The sequence below is a fragment of the Nycticebus coucang genome, unplaced genomic scaffold (assembly GCF_027406575.1).
Source record: "Nycticebus coucang isolate mNycCou1 unplaced genomic scaffold, mNycCou1.pri scaffold_43, whole genome shotgun sequence".
Taxonomy (NCBI): Eukaryota; Metazoa; Chordata; class Mammalia; order Primates; family Lorisidae; genus Nycticebus; species Nycticebus coucang.
In genome coordinates this window covers 2,685,414-2,704,072 of record NW_026515577.1, presented here as the reverse complement: position 1 = coordinate 2,704,072, position 18,659 = coordinate 2,685,414, and positions in this window count along the sequence as shown.

The window sequence follows — 18,659 nt, the reverse complement described above, 5'->3', positions numbered from 1 at the left end:
AATTAGTAAGGGAGGAGACAAAGGGCCAGTTGAGTAAAAATCAGCCAACCAAAAGCCTCTGAGCTGCTAAAGGAAGAACTATGAACAGTCCTGGTGCCAGGCCTCCCTGACCTGGCCAACCCCTTTTAAACTATACGTATCAGAGAGGAATAGAACACCTGAGGAAGTGCTCAACCCAAATGTATTATCCTTGGCAAGATCAGTTGCTTATCTCTCTAAGCAACTTGCCAAGGGCCCGAAAAGATGGCCTCCATACCTGAGAACACATGTAGCCCCTGCCATACTACTGCAGGAGGCTGATAAGTTGACTTTGGGACAAAACTTAAGAGTCCAAGTACCATATGAAATGGTCACTGTTATGAACACCAAGGGTATCAATGGTTGATCAACTCATGCCTCACGGAATACCAAAGCTTACTGTATGACAATCAGAGGTTGGTTATAGAGGTTGCATATATGAGGCCATACACTTAGGAAAGAAGCAAAAAGAAAATTAAAAGCCTTCTTGGGAGACACTTTTACATTCCCCTACATACACATGCTTGATTGTAAGCAAGGGAAAAAAATCAAGGAAGAAAACACAAACACTTTTTCCAAGATAGCAACTATAAAAAGGAAAGTAGTGGATGCTGAGAGGAAATGGATAAAACTACTGATCAAATTGGATTTGGCAGTTACATGAGACCTTCAGTCCTCCTGCTTGTTCCTGTTCTTTGAAAGGTGGTATCTGTGCTTCTCTGCTCAGTGAATGTGCAGCATTTGTTGAACACAGCTTCCATTTCCCCAGCCTAGATGATGTCATAGAAAATAAACCCCTGATATTACCAGGACCTGAAAACCTACAGGGAGAACAATGTGTAGGGATATATTCTCTGACTGTTACTTTAGTTCTTTGAATCTGCTTTTATCAGATAACCATTTCATTTTTTAATGACTCATAAATTTGTAAGGAAAAGCTAAAATTAAACTCTCTTTAGAGTTATTGTAGGAATCCAGTAATATACAAAAATTGAAAGAAATGGATCTTGATCTTTAAAACCTTTATTTACAACAAATGGTGCTGGCACAACTGGATAAACACATGTAAAAGACTGAAACTCAATGCACAACTTTCACCACTTACAAAAATTGATGCAAGATGGAAAAGAGACTTAAATATAAGACACTAAATGATAAAAATCTTGGAAGGAACTGTGGGGAAAACTCTTGACGATGTTGGACTGGGGAATGATTTTTTGGACAAAGACGTCAGCCGTCATTGCAACAACAAAACAAAAAGACAACCTTCAGAACAGGAAAAGATATTTGTAATGTATGTATCTGACAAAGGGTTGATAACTAGAATCTACAGAGAACTCAATCAACACAAAATAAGCAATCCCATCTACCACTGGGCAAGAGATATGAACGGAACCTTCTCTGATGATGACAAATGCCTAACATTTGAAAAAAATGCTCAATGATCATCCCTGATCATCAGAGAAATATAAATCAAAACCACCCTGAGACATCACCTAACCCCAGTGAAAATGGCCCACATCACAAAGTCTCAAAGCTGCAGATGCCGGTGTGGATGTGGAGAGAAGGAAACACTTTTACACTGCTGTTGTGACTGCAAACTAATACAACCTTTGTGGAAAATAGTATGCAGAATCCTCAAAGAACTCAAACTAGACCTCCCAGTTGATCCTGCAATCCCATTACTAGGCATGTACCCAGAAGAAAAAACATCCTTTTATCATAAAGACATTTTCACTAGACTGTTCACTGCAGCTCAATTTACAATCACCAACATATGCAAACAACCTAAATGCCCAACAACACAGGAATGGATTAAGAAGCTGTGGTATATGTATACCATGGAATATTATGCAGCCATAGTATTCTTTTGTATTAATTAATTTATGTATTAATCTTTTGTATTAACCCGGATTGAGTTGGAACACATTCTTCTTAGTAAAGCCTCACAAGAATGGGGAAGCAAGAATCCAATGCACTCAATTCTCATATGAAGGGAGTAGATGACCTAATATAAGGTGGAGGTGCTTTAAATTAAGTAGGCAAAGTGAAAAAGATACTTCATGATACGCTGTGCTCTTCTGTTTCAGATGTGAGGAGTTACTCTACTGGGTGCCTGTTGGAATGATTACAAAAACATGTTTCTGACAGTGTCTCAGAAGTTGAAGGATACCACCTTATTGGACAGAATTTCTATTGTTTTCAAATCTAATGTTTAAACAAATAATATTTCAAGATGATAGCCAAAAATTCTTTTACAATGAAATGCAAACAATTTAATGTCACAGGCTATATGAATCACTTGTACTTGTGGCATGAGCCAAGGTCCACATGGTCCTTGAGACTGCCTCCGTGCTGCATACTAGGGGCTACTGGTACAAGATTCCTCGGGCACTGGCAGCTACTTTATCTGGCAGGTTCACTATAAATTCATGTTGCATGTTTTTAAAATTTTCAAAGTTAGTATTAGAAAACATTATAAATGCACAGGCTGATTTCATTTTTTTTTTTGTGAGTATACTTACTTCCCATGTTATGTTTAAAAATTTAAATTACTTTGTGCAGACACGGGAAAGAGATCTGAAGAAATCCAAGACTCTTCAAATCAATATTCCAGTGATTTTAGAGGTATTTGAAAAATACTTTATAGGTTACTTGTCCATTCACTGTGGTGTATGCACAAAATAAAGCCAAGGGCAACACACCTTCTTGTACTCACTCTTCACAAAACAGTTACATTTCCTTTCATCAGTTATAGTTTAAAATTTTTCATAAAGAACATCTTTGTTCTTGTTGAAAATTGAAGTCAACATAATTCAGATCACCAAGTCATAGGGTCCACTTTAAAATGTACTTGTAACAAACCAAATCTACATTTTGAATCATTTTAGCTCTCATAATTTAGGAATCTTGCCAGATGATTATGAAGACAGTTGAAAAGTCCAGTAAATTACTTATTTCCATTAATAACAATTTGCATGAAAATATCTTGCTAAAAAGGTTAGAGACCACATTGAAAGCCAGCAATAGCCTACACATATTTGAAAGTGGGAAAATTTTATCAGTTAGAGAAAATACAATGGCTAATTTTGAATATTTGATTTCTGAAACAGAAAATGCCACAGATAACCTTGAGTCTAGGCAAACATTTAAAACCACATATGGTACTCATGTTCTGTACCTTTCAATTAGTGCAGGTCTTTAGTCTTCTCGGTGTCTTTCTGCCGGCCCTGTGTCATGCAATGGCAATGATGACGACGCCAGGAACATTTGATATTATCTCTCCAGGACAGACAGGAACATCCTTCATAGGACTTGTCCAAAGGACGGATTTCATCTAGTAAAGAAGGGAAATTTTCAATTACTTTAGAAAATATAAATGTTAACATTTTATGGAAATCCCTGTTAAACAGATCAACAGACAGCATGTAAACAATTAACAGGAATGGAAATACTGACTGAGTTCTCAAAATGCCACTATATAAAAGCAACTTAAGTTTTAGATTTTTACCAAAGTCTGAAAGTACTCAGCATTGTAAACAACTCAACTACATAGGGTCTCGAATCACAGATTTTTAAAGGATATACCCTGATCATGGAGCAGGACAGTGGGAGGGTCTGTAATATCAGCTGAAATACCACAATCTGGGCAAAACTTCAGAATTACAATTGTAGAGTACAATTCTTTGGAGTTGCTTTGATCTTGCCTGGATTTACTTCTGAATCTATCTATTGCAACGAATAGTTATATAATTATTAAAATGATTCCCTTCAATAAATATTAAAATTAATCCATAAGGCCATTTTTAATGTGAACACCATTCAAAAGATAAGAAAACCAAGGTGAATTTGAGGAATTTAACTATATTCATGTTTAATATTTTTTATTGTTTAAATCTCTGTCTTCCATGACTCAATACAATGGACAGTAAATCTAATATATAGCCACCTCCCCCGCCCAGCAGCCCTGGCACTCGTGTGGTCTCTCTTCATCTCTCCTACTCGATGACACCATAGGGAAGCTACTCTCATCTTTCCACTGAAGTATTTTCTTAGGCCAGGGACCTGGACATGTTCTAGGCCTCTTCTTCATCCCTCATTACCATCATGCCCAACAAGGTCCTTCGATACATTTCTGAATGTGAACCATTCTTCCCTTTTCTAGTTCCACTTCACCTTTCAAGAACACATCATCCCTTAACAAATTTTCAGCGGTTTTCTTTCTAACTTTAATAATATTTTAATAATTTTCCTTTGGAAATTATGTGTATGGCCATGATTAACTCCTTAGCTTATGGTTATGATTTCAAAGCACCTATTAGAAACACTCAGGAATCTTTGGATAACTAAAAAATATGCCATACACAGTGGTTCTCAACTTTTGTGTCATGACCCCTTTGTTCAATTTGTACTAACGAGGCCTTTAGGAAGGTTGAGAACCACCGCCATAAAGAGAGAGACAAGATGGCTGACCAGATACACTAATGCTGGATCATCTGAGAAAGTATTTTAGATGAAAAAGAAAGAATCAATCACAGATTGGGTATAATTTCTATAGAAAAGCATCAGAACCTATAGATGATTCCATGACAGAGTTTCAGAGTAGAACACAAAGGAGGAAGACATCCTAGTGTACAGTGAGAAGGGTAGAGAGAGCAATTTCTTCTCCTTCCCCCACATCTCTGGCAGTTGATGGGCTCTGTACCTGCTGGAGAGACTTTTTCCCCACATGAACACACAGGCTGCTGCCACCAGTGAGCTGGGAACTGCTTGTGGACAGCTCACGGGCCTCCCAACCCACAGAGAGCACTTTCTGTCCCCAGAGACTCAAAAGGGGATGGCAGGTTCTATATTGCTTCTCTACCTAACTTGGGCCTTTGTCCTCCTCAGAGGTCTTCAATTCTTCAGGTTTTGTTCAGTTTCTTTCCACACACACAGATTTCTCCAGCCCAGACTGTGAAATCCACAGGGTTCTAGGTGATTTGCTTGACTCCAGAACAAGGACCTTCTGCCCAGGGTGGGCATCTATTTGTACTCCTGCAAACAGACTTTGTTCCTGCCCTTCCCACACATGTCACTGCCAAGAGCAACCCAAAGGCAACTCAACCCCAGCCCCTTTCTCTGACACATTGTCAGGACCCATTCTATGCAGTCTCAGAGACATGCCCATAAACAAGCACTAACAGACAGATTAGGCTGCAAGTTCTTGAAAAGGACACTTGCAACCTGAATGTTTATACCACCACAGTTCACAACTGGAAAGATGTCAAAACAACCCAAGTGCTTATCAATTTATCAGTGGATAAATAAAATATGATATATGTATACTATACAGTAGTGATCATTCATTAAAAAAATGGTGATCATCGATGTTTTTAACAACCTGGGTAGAACTGGAGGCCATTCCACGTGGTATATCACAAAATTGGGAAAAACAACACATATACTTCACACTATATTGCAACTAGTAGATCGATAGTTATGTGAACATCTGGAACTAAATAGAAATCAGGTAGGAGGGAGAGGAAAAAGACATTGAGTAAATTCAACCTAACTGGTCTAATGCACACATTCTGGGTGAAGGGCACACTTACAACTTTGACTTAAAATGTATAAAAGCAAACTATGTAACTAAAACATGTGTACCCCTGTAATATTCTGAAATAATAAAAAAGACCTAATACAGGTTCAAATGTAACATATTAAAATTTGTAGGAATGTCAAAATAAAAGCTGACAAAATGCTGACTCTGCATCCTTTAAGCACTCAGCTCTTCCTCACTTATTCCCTTAGTCCTGCCACCTCTGCTTCCTACAATGCTTTAGAAACTCCGGCCGTTCCACTGGCTGCCTCCTTCTCACACTTCAAGTCTCAGCGGACTTGCTTCTTCCTCAGTAGGCCTCCCTTCCTCTGTGATCCAGTCTAAATAGCGCCCCTGCTCATACTTTCTACTTTCAGAAAATTATTTCCCTCTCACACCCCTCCGGTCACCATGCAGCTTGGTGATTTTTTCTCTTAAATGGATGACTTGCCTTCTTTTTAGTTAAATTTTCTAATCCTGGAGGATTTGCCATTTTAAATTGCTGATCAACATTGATTTTTATTTTGATATTTGATGTTTAGATAGAACATTTATTTTTACTTTCTATGTAATTAGTGGAGGATTTATTTTACCTTGCCAAACTTCAGACGGAGGATTATTTATATACTTAAATTATTCTAGCCTAACTTATATGAACAGTAAAAAGGAAAAACAGCACATGTCAATGAGAGATAAAGGTAATATTAGTTAGAGGTGGTGAAGAAAATAATGCTCAGTTCCAGGCTACTGCCTAGCTTTTCATGGGGTAAAAAAAGAACATAGCCCTAAACCAAGAGTTCACTGATTGTTTGGTCATGTGTTGGCATCAAAGCCTTCCTTTTTTTTTGAGGACAGATTCTCACTATGACGCCCTGGGCAGAGTGCTGCAGTGTCACAGCTCATAATAATCTTAAAGCCCTAAACTCTTGGACTTAAATGATTCTCTTGCCTCAGCCTCACAAGTAGCTGGGACTATAGGCAACCGCCACTATGCCGGGCATTTTTTTGCTGCAGATGTCATTGTTTAGCTGGCCAGGTCCAGGCTCGAATCCACCAGCCCTGGCGTCTGTGGCTGATGCCATAACCACTGTGCTATAGGCGCTGAGCCAAACATATTGCAGAGGGCACCTGAATTTGACTTCCTATTTTTTACAGTCACAATAATGCTTTTGATGACTTGCTCATCAGAAAAATTACAGTGTCCCAAGCACAACTGGAAAAATAAGGGATTACTATGCTGTTCATTGCTTTTCCTTATAAAAATTATTGTTTTCAGATACAGACCTTCTGTCACCCTCTTTGCTAACTGCCCATACGACATGGTGGGTTTCCCTGAGCATGGTTTATACAAAGAGAAAAAAATCCATTGGGTTATTGTTCTCTTAAACACTAAAATTCGCCATATAGTAGTTACAGAGCCTCAGAGTTTCAAATAACTGCTGAAAACAGAGTTCCAGAAAGAGCAATAATTTCTCATGGGGCATTAAACAACAGTGACTTCATTGATTCAGCACTTGCATAAATTCTCTGTGTAAAGGGGTAAGGCTTGTAAAATATTTACATGGACTGGCACTTTTATTTCCTTAAAAAGGGGCTCAGAGTTAGTAATGAGCTAAAAGATATTCTGACAGATGTAGTACATTCATAATTCGCTTTCTTTTTTCTTTCAGATTAATACTGTAGTACAAATCATTAGGTTATAGTGTTTACATTAGTTAGGTAAGGTCCCTGTTGTAGTTGTGTTCTACACCCGAAAGGAGTGCCATATACCTTTACATTTTGCCTGTTAGTTGGGGGAGTATAATTCACTGAATTTCTGTTCTTACTATTTGCAAGTATAGACATCTGTTTGAAGCATGGTTCATGGTTCTCTTATATAGTTATGTTTTTTCCTTTTTGTTCTTTGGAGACAGAGTCTCACTCTGTCTCCCTGAGTAGAGTGCTGTGGCATCATAGCTCACAGCAACCTCAAACTCCGGGACTCAAACCATCGTCCTGCTTCAGTCTCCCAAGTAACTGGGACTATAGGCATGTGCCACCATGCCTGGCTAGTTTTTTCCATTTTTTTGTGGCAATGATGTCTTCTTCTTGCTCAGCCTATTCTTGAACTCCAAAGCTCAACCAATCCACCTGCCTCAGCCTACCAGAGTGCTAGGATTACAGGTGTGAGCCACTGCACCTGGCCTTGTATAGTTTTTATGTGGCCTCATGATACTACATGAGAGCTTCACCAGAATCAAGATTTAATAACTATTTACAAAAATGCCCAGCAACAAATTCTAGGATAGATCTGTCTGCATGTGTCCACCTGCATCAAGATATTTTCTAGGAAAAATAGATCAAGACGAATGGATGCCAATACTGCACTGATGAGAGAGCTGTCTTCTCTCTTAGCAGTATCTGGTCTATATTACATAATTATTTAAAATATAAGTTGTTACTTATTCTACAATATATCAAGAAATAATCAAAAAGATTTCTGCTAATAAACAGTATTAAAATAAAATTTCAAAATTGATATTACATTTCTGTGCATATATACATATAAGTATATGTCTCAAACTTATGTGTTCATATACATATATATATATAAATGGGAATAATCAATGAAAAATGTAGGAAAACTATTTCTTCAGGTAGAATATTGTCCATACTAATCACTTTCTCTTACATAGAAATAAAAATTAAGTCCTTCATAAGGCATTCTAATATGAATCTACTTTTAACTCTTTTATAGAAAACATATTAACCCCAAAGCAAACCAGGTAATGAGATGCACATATGAAGTAACATCGGTTTATTTCCATGTGTAACTCATATAAAACTACAAGTATGTAGCTGATAATAATGATAATAGAAAAAAATTCACATTTAAACATATCTCCCCTTGGGTTGAAGAACAAATAAATTGATTTCCTTTCTTTTTGTAAAAATGCTGTATTTAAAATTGTTCTCTTGAAACAATGAACATTTCATATTATGGGAAGTCTTATAAGCTTCAGTAGGAGTTTTTTTTTTAACTCAAAAATGTGATAATGGTAGAAATGTTTTATGTTAATTTGAAGTAAGGTGCATATGCTAAAAGCCCTTAGGATTTCATTTATTAATTCAAGTTCATTTATCATTAAATCCAAGTTCTAGAAATTGAACCAAATAAACCACACCATAATCAAGTCTAACAACTCATAAGCAAGAACTCTTAAGGAATATTTTTGTTCACTAAGAACAAAGTTGAGTATGCCTTATCCAAAAGTGTGGGTCCAGGAATGTTTCAGATTTTGGATTTTCTCAGATTTGGAAAACCTGCATTATGTACACTTCCTGGCAGAGCATCCCAAATTCAAACACCTGAAATCCAAAACGCTCCAGTGACCATTTCTTTTGAACACCTGTTGGCATTCAAAATGTTTCAGACCTTGGAGCACTTTGGATTTCAGATTTCGGATGTTCAATCTGAACTAAGAGAATGTATCTTTAGAGTGACATTTTTAAAGCACTACAAAATTATTTCCTTGTGAATATGTGTAATGAGCATTTTCTTTACTCAAGGAAAGGAATGGCTATCCCTTTATAGTGCTTCTGGTGACACTGTTAACTATATCAATATTTTCTAACCTTACTAGTTTCAGGAAAGGTAAGTGAAATCCGAAAGTATCATAAATGTATTTACCTTCAATGAAAGGTGCATAGATGTACATGGGAGGAGTACGCTTAACCTTTGGTGTTTCCCTGCAGATGAAGGCGTTTGCCAGGCAGACCTGTGCCAGGGTCCAGCCACTGTACTGAAATTTGGACCAGGTGAGAAATCTCGATTTAGGTGCCTGCTCCAGCCTATATGGGAAAGAAAGGATCTAAGTTAGATGAGAGGGCTTAAAGAAACTTTAAAACTACATAGTTAAATTAGATTATATCTCAAAAACAATGCTACCTAAGCTTTCTCATGAGAAAAGAACATTATAAATGCTCCTAAACAGACAGCTTTATGACAGGAATAGTGTGAGTAAATTTACATTCGTGGATACACAAATGAGATGTCTTTCTCAACCTAAGCAAAGGAGCAGAGGTTGTCACTGTTTATCAAAGGTTATTTATTTGTATTAGATTAAATCATTTCCATAGATACCCACTTGAATTCTTCCTGCCAGCTGTACATGCTAAGTAGCAGTCCATTACAATTAGTGTTTCTTAATGCTTAAGTCTATTTCTTCTGGGAAAAAACACCTAACTTGGGAATTTGCTCCATCCAATGATTCTTCAAGAACACAACACAGAGTTGCTCTGCAGAGAAGCAACTGATGCAACTGGAGGACGCAAGATGCTGTCTTGTTAGCACAATTCTACTTTATAAACCCTGGGTTCACAGTACAATTCAAATTTCCTTGAGGCCAAATATATCCAGACTTTTGTAAAAGCTTATGTTTAGTAAATTAGACAATCTTTTTGGAATAAATGGACATTATTTTGTTTTCATTATCTGATCAAGAGCTTACTAAACAAAGACAGTCTCATAACTCTTATACAATTCATTAAATAAGACTTCAGTTGATAACACAAGAATATGGAGAGCTCTTTCAAAATTTTCCTATTGTTTGCCCAAAGAGAGTGATTGCTTAAACAGCTTTTTACCATTTCAAGTATTACTAGATCTTCAGTAGGATTTTTTAGAAATCTTCTGCAATGAAAGCTATGGAATTCCAGGTGAGTCTAAATGTCATAAATACAAGAAGGGATCCTCCATCAACTCTATTCACCTGGACAAACAGCATATCAGAAGTAATTGATAAAAGAAGAACCCGTACACTCTGGCTTTCCTGGCTTGTATCTATTCATGGAGAGTAATAGAGGTGTTTCCTGCTTTTCAAAGGAAACAAAGGTGATGCTACAGAGAAGTGCAATTTGCCAATGGTCAGTGCTTCCAATCATGCATTGAAATGTCTCCCATGAGAATGCTGGAACTGCAGAAATGTAGACTAGTTACAAGACTCCCTTTGTAACATCAAAATCACTAAAGACATCTATCATTTCACTTTGGGATGATAAAAATAACTAAAAAGGACTAAACTTTATAAAAAGTTTAAAGGCCTTGAGCAAGATGTGCATATCAATGATGCATCAAAAAGGAATTCATACATAAGAAGTACATGACCATTTGAATATTTTAAATATTGCCATTATAAATCAAATATCATTAATGATTTTTATGGAGTATAGAAGAATATTTAAAAATCCACTTATCTGACTCAGCTTCCTTAGCACAGTGGTTATGGTGCTGGCCACCTGCACCGAGGTTGGTAGGTTCGAACCCAGCCTGGGGTCAGCTAAACAACAATGACAACTGCAACAAAAAATTAGCCAGGCATTGTGCAGGCACCCGTAGTCCCAGTTACATGGGAGGATGAGGCAAGAAAATCACCTAAGCCCAGGAGTTTGAGGTTGCTATGAGCTGTGATGCCAGGGCAGTCCACTGAGGGCAACATAAAGAGACTCAGTTTCAATTTAAAAAAAAAATCCACTTATTTACTAAAGTTAATCATACATTTAAGTAATACAAGTATTTCCACAGAGCTCTAAATGAAGCCACCAGTGACACCAACACACATGGGATTACTCCGGCCCTACAATGCCAAGTTTAAGAGATAGTTTAATGTTAAGCTACAAGACTGTCGTGTTAATCTCTAGTTCAAATGACAATAAGAACAATTTAGGCATTAAGAAAAATAGAAAGAGGTTCCTATCTGCTGTTAATACAACTTAGCAGTATAACATCCTGGATATGTTTACAAACACTTGGAGCCACACTACCTGGGTTTGAATTCTACATCCACCACTTACTACCTTAGGGCATGTTTCATAGCTCTTCTGTTCCTCATTCTCTCCATATGGAAAGGTTTGATATAAACCTTAAAACAATCATTGTACACCCCTTACAATTCCATTACATACCCAATCACAAGAAGCAGCTTTATTATATTCTCATTCCACTACTATCAACAGAAAGATATATTTATTTAATGACTTCAATCTGCAAGCCTCTATAATTTTCTGGAAAAAAAAACATTTTGCCTTTGATCTAAAACAAAACAAAAACCACTGATCTGATTCAAAGAGCTCTGTAGACAAAATACATTTGCCTTTTCTTTGTTATCTATACTGTTTTACATAGCTTTGTTACATAATACAATGCTACACAAAGTTTGAAATGTTAAAAGGGATGTTGTTAACCATTATCTCAATGGTTTGCAGGATCAAATTGGTTTACTTTTACACTGGAGTCCATGGTACATTAGCAAAAATAATGAAGGAGAATAATGCTAACATATCTCAGAAACTCTTGCTAGAAGAATGTAAGAAGAGGACAACACAGTGGTGGAATCTGTGGGCTTCAGAGTCACAGGGCTGGGCCTCCGTCTCTGCTCAGTGCCTGGCTGCTGTGTTCTTCTGCAGGCACCTGCCCATAAGCACCAGCTGCCTTCCCTGAGATGAGAAATAAATGAATCATTGTAATAGAAACCAATCACTTCTGTGTCTGACAACAAGCAATGCTCAATGTATGTTAGCATATGTCAATCCTTTCTAAAGAATTATTGCTATTATTAACATTATTGCACAGCAAAAGCTGCTGTCATCTGTCTTACATTTGTGCCATAAATGTCTTTTACTACCTTTATAGAAAACAGGCTACTCTGGAATTGAGCAGAAATTGGTCATAGCTACCAGGAGAAATTATCAACTCATCAAAGAATTATCAGATCAGTGTAACTGAGTCAGATGGATTCAAAGATTTGTTATGAGGTACATTTCTCCTTCAAAAGAAATATGGATGAGTAGTCTCCAAAATATGGGTTATTTTAATTTTACAAAGGAGTAATTTGTGCCAGCTGATAACTCACTTTCAAAATAACAAACTGTGTTATGTTATCAAACTAAGAATAATGGTAATAATTATAATGAAGATAATCTGCATGAACCACTAAAAATTATTCTGCTTTGAGTGTTTTATCCTCATTCGATTTTCAGAACAATCTTATCAGGAAGATATTATGGCTATCACCAAAGATGGATGATGAAATTGGAGCTCAGAGAAGCTGAGCCACTTATCACAGTCACACAGCTAGTGTGTGGTAGAACAGCCTTAGCCCCAAAGCCCAGAGCAAAGACCTTAAAGATGAATGATTTAGACACAAAGCTGTGTAGAGTGCAGTGATAGAAAACTGCAGAAATGGATAAAAGAAGGATAAGCAAACTACATGTAAACAGATGTCCTTGAAGAGAAGTACGAAAGGAGATAGAACATAAGCTAAAGATGGATAGTTAGTCAAAGGAATTTGTTTCTAAAAAATCAAGACATGAATATTTTTATTGGGCAAGGAAGCCAAAAGCATGCAATGGAGTGTAAAAATTTTATTGTATAAAGCAGGATTCTTTATGAGGCACGAAATGAGGGACCAAGGCATAGAAATCGCTATCTCCTCTTTGTGACAGGAGATGAGGAAAAGAATGAAAGCTAGTTGGAGAGGAGGAATGATGCTCAGGTCAGGGAAAAAGGGGAGAAAGAGAAGGTGTGCGACATTAAGAACAGTCACGACCCACACGCCTACCATCAGTGACCCACACGATGGACGGCATCAGAGGAGAGTGGCGGGGGGACTAGGAACTCAAGCTGACTGTGGACATCTGGAATGGCAAAGGAAGTAAAAAGACTGCTTGACTGTCCAGTTCCACTGAGGATCTGGCTTATGCTGTGACTTACTTATCTGTAATAGCACTAATCCTCAGAATTGTGTTAGGTTCTGTTACAAAGAATACTTTGCCTGTGTTGCCATCACTGTGCTGCTTAAGGTGGAACTGGTAGCACAGGTACAGAAGGGGTACAGTCAGCACAAAGACTCATCCGGGACCAACAGACTGGGAAGGTCAATGTGAAGACAGGTCTCGGCATGAGAAAGGACTGTTCTGACGATGTAGCCAGGAGGCAAGATGACAGGCCTCAGGCTAGTTTTGGAAAGAAGTTAAGCCAAGAAGGAGCTGATAAGATCATCTAAACGGAAGCTAAGATGAGTGACAATAGAGAGAAAAAAGGTAGAAGGTGCAGGGCAGTGTGGTAGTGGTGGGAGGAAAGTGGTTTGAGTCAGGAAGTGGACTTCTGGACAGCTGCAGAGTGACTCAGGTCTGAATGGCTGAGTATAAGACAGGGCTTTAGGCCACAAAAATGGACATGGAAGGGACTGCAGACAAAGGAGATAAGGCACAGAGTAGAAGAGAGAACCCAAGGACACCAGGGTGGATGAACCTAATATACTATCCATGTTACCGTCTCTAAATCAGTAGAGGCTATCAAGGAAAATACCACACTATATTTCTAAAATTACCTGAAAAAGGTATGTTGCTCCACACACTCCTTCCAGAACCTTTTGGCTGCCTGGGGTCTTGGCATTTGAAATGCAATGGTGCCATCAAATTTGTTCTTCTGGAATAAATACACAAAATCTATCAGCATATTCCCATAAAAGGCAATGAGAAGCTACTGAGAAACATGGATTTAGATGGCTCTATAAAAAGTCTTTCTTCTTGAAAAAGGTAAATATTGTATATCTAATGTACTCATACAAAATGGACTTTTCAGAGATTGATACACCATTTTCTATGAAAATCAAGGAGAAGTTATTCAACATCAACCAACCGACCAACTTCTGTGTCCACTAAACTCCTTTTATTGCATTCCTATTCATCTCCACCACTGAATTAATTTAATAACAAAAACCTATTGTTCCATCCCTACTGTGTGCTAAGAATTTATGACTTTTTCTGTGCATGTCTGTGTGTGTGTGTTTTTAGTAGCAAAAATATGTATATGTAGGCTGATCATCAAAAAGACTGACTTTTTTATAATGGAATAGAGAATAGTTCATTTTCTTAAAATTTTAGTGGGAAAGAATTTATTTAGCTCAAGGCTGTAAAGCAGCAAACTGACGCAAGCGATTAGATATGCCAACGGTGATGAACGATTGCTTACCTCTTGAAACCTCAGTCTCAGTAAAAACTCACTGCCCTTACAGGAGACCTTTGAGATGTTACCCCAGTCAAAGCGACAGAACGTCAGCTCTTCCTTATAGATGAACACGCCATTGCCAGACACGCCCGGCTTGATGTTCTGCAAAGAATAACCCAATTAACCATAATTAGAGCTGTCAAAGTTATATAATCAAGAGGCTAAAGAGCTCTCTCAAAGAAAGAATGGCAACTTAATACTTTTGTATTTAAATTATAGTAATTGTATACAAATTAATAGAAACTGTAAGACATAGTCACATCTGAAATCTATTTATCTTAAGGACTCAGATTTGATTTGCCAAACAGTTATTGCAACATGAATATAGAACACAATATTCTTTCTGTTTGTTCGTTGTTTTCAGACAGAGTCCCCCCTTGCCACACTCAGTAGCGTCCCCTGGTCAGTCATAGCTTATAACAACCTCAAATGCTTCGGCTCAAGCAGTGAACTTGCCTCAGCTTCCCAAGTAGCTGGGACTACAGTCGTCCACCAGGAGACCTGGCCATTTTTAGAGACAGGGTCTTACTCTTTCTCTGGCTGGGTTTGAACCCATGAGCTCAGGCAATCCACCCAACTCAGCCTCCCAGAGTGCTAACATTATAGGCATGAGACACCACGCCTGGCCCTAGGACACAATATTCTTCAAAAGCGATAGGACATATGTTCTCCAGCTCTGAACAATAACAAGGAAGAAAGGAAACAACTGTATCAACTATCCTGAAGGTAAAGAAAATAAAATACGCTTTCCTGAAGGCTATTCAAGCCATTAGAAATGATCTGTTGGTCCACCCTAAGATGCACTCAACCATCTTATTTGAGGCCAATTTAATTCAGATAAATCACCCTGAATTATTTATTTATTCAGATAAATAAATTATGTGAATTTTATTAATTCAGATAAAGTTGTTGAAATGATGTCAGTAGTTCACAAAGCACAAATCCACCACAGAAAATTGCACTGAAATCTCTGAATTCTTTCAAGAACTTTTTCAATAAGTCAGAGTGCTGACATTCACTTCTCAACAAGCATTCCTTTGACTGGCATACATTAAAAGACTATTAATGAAGCTCTTCATAGTTTTCTTTCCCCCAGAGCTTTCATTTAAAATAGATGACAATTGAGAATAACTAAGAGCCTGAAGGGCTTTTAGAAAACTAAATCAATGGACAGCCAAAGTGACTAATTGCCTCCTCACATTTCAAGTAGTGCTAAGGGTCTAAGATGCACAATCTATAAAGTATACAAATCCCCATGGTCTTTAGGGGAGAACTGGATCTCATCCATGACATATAAAATTCCAAACTTAGGTGCACATCTGGAAGTAAAACTCAATAGAAACCCAGTAGATAGGAGGTGGGAAGATGGGTTAGGTGAGTTCACATTTAACTGGTATAATGCCCCTTTCTGGGGTGCAGAACACTTTCAACTTTGACTGAAGTGATCAAAAGCGTATTAGGGGTAAATCATGTCTACCTCTATACTATTCCCAAACTGATAAAAGAAATATCATGTCTACCCATTTAGTAGTCCCAAACTGAAAAAAGAAATATAAAATTAAAGAATACTATCTAAAAGTATCCACATTCTGAAAAGTCAATAATAGGAAACAAGCTGTCAGAAAAACATGCTGAAACAAACACCATCTTCAGTCTGCATGTCACTTCATAAAGCATAATATCTTGACTACCTTTACTAAGAAAAATTCAACAGAATTTACATGTCTTTTAAAAAATACAAGCGCAGGTCGAGGAAGTTAATGCCAATTGCTTTCTCTGCTGTGATACTTGAATAATTCATACAAACAAAACTATATTAGATCAACCCAAGCATGTTTTTAAAAATCTAGTCTATTCCTTTACTCACCCTGTCCTTGCAGCTACAACTCTCTCTAGGAATAGAATAAAAAGGTGGAGTGAATCAGGTGCATGTGCCCAAGTAACTTTGCCAAAACCATCCCTGCCCACGTCCACAGGGAGCAAGGTGGAAGATTGCCCACAGTGTCATGTTCTCACCACAAGAGAGGAAGCAACCCAAGTGGAGACACTGCACAAGACATCTCCAGTCCAAAGGAATCTTTGGACAGGACAAGAAAGCCATTTTATCTGACTTAAAAATAAGGGCAATGCAGATTCAAGTAAATTGGTTGATTTTGGTATTGCTCTACAGCATGGTTTTCGGATTATTAACATTTGTGTGAATAGAAATTCAAGATAAGTGCCAGGGAGTAAAAGGGGAAAAGCATGTCTTAACCCCTCATATGTGAGTTCTGCCACCGGGCAGCAAAGGCAGAAAAGGAAAGTCTAAAAAGAAACACCTGCTCTGCCTTGCTCACCACCTCAGGACGCTGCCCCATGTGGATAACAGCGGGTCCCTTGATGGCTGGCTGCCAAATGGGTTTGGAAATTTCTCACAAGAGATCATGGAGAAAAATGGAGGTTAGTTCAGAGTATTTTACACTCAGATTCCCTCCCTGCATGGTGGCATCACGCTGCCTGTGTTCCTCTGACACTGGCTCCTCTCAAGACAACCTTCTCCACACGTCTGCCTTCTGAGTTCAGGTATGCAGTCTGCTCTGCCACCTTCAGACCTGGGGAGGTCAAAAGGGATGCTGACACAGCCCGGGGGACCACAGACGATGGTTTGTGCTGCTTTGTGGTTTGCTTGCACCTGTGTCAAGGGTCCTGTTATTCCAGACTCTTCTAATTATCCTAACATGAATGCACCAGTAAGAACTCCTGTAACATTATTTTTTCTTCCATTCTTGAGATACTTTACTTAGAAGAATAGAAGAAAAAGTATCCAATGTACTCAGTACTATTACAAAGCCAATATATAATTACTCACACTTTCACACAAAAGACAAAACACAACTATAGACCAGTATGAAGAAGGGGGGGGCAGGGTGAGGCTGGTGGAGGGAGGGTAATCTCTGGGACCTCACCTATGGTGCATATTACAAGGGTACATGTCAAATCTATTAAAAGTAGAGTAAAAATGTCTTAACATAAGAAGTAAGTGAGGTCAAGGCTATGTTAACCTCACGTATGCTTGATGTAAGCATTCCAAATTGTATACAAAATCAGCACATTGTATCCCAAAATGTATTAATGTACACTATGATTTAATAAAACAATTGTTAAGAGGAAAAAAATAAACTGTACAAATTGCCCTGGCTGAGATGGGAAGAATAAAAAAAAAGAAAAGAAAAGAAAAGAACTCCTTTAACAGCAATAAATAAATAAATCTGATCTCAAGACAATGAAAAATGGACAAATAGAAAAAGGTTCAAAACTATAAACTACATAAAAACTTCTTATCAATTGCTACAGAGAGTCTGTTCAATAAGCCACAAACGTCTTACTCATCAAATATTATCTAACAAAGCAAATAGCTAATAAACACAATGGTGATTACTTTGAGTTTTTTAGTCTTCTGCTCTTAACTACAAAGCAAACACTGATATTATAACAGGGCCTGTAACTTTTTAGCTTTCTTTCTAATATATAACATTTAAAAACAAAAATCTTGAAGCTTTGCGACATTGTAATCTGAGAACTGGTTTCTCAATGATCACGAGATGCAAGATTTGTATGTGGCAAGCATAGTAGGGTTTAGAGAAAGAGAAATGTGCTTGGGAGGTCTTTTTTTGACCCAAATCTATTGTCTCCTTCCTTCCTTATTTCTGTGTTTTGGCTAAAGCAGACTGTCCTTATCACATAGGAAATGAGCTGAAAAACAGTTAAATGTTTGGATGATTTGTTTCAACTTCTACTAGAATTTATCCAAAGGTAGCAGGCAGATGAGACCGCTTAATAATATAAGGCATTAAGTAAGTCATTCTTTACACTCTGCTTTTTGTTGCAATATTAAAAAAATTCAAATTGTATGAGAGCATTTTCACTGTGAAAATAGTTTGAAAATTAAAGATCCACCACGTCTATTAGTTACAAATGATGCTGCCAGAAATCATTTAGTGAGATGAAAAAATGTTTATAAAGAAAGTTAAA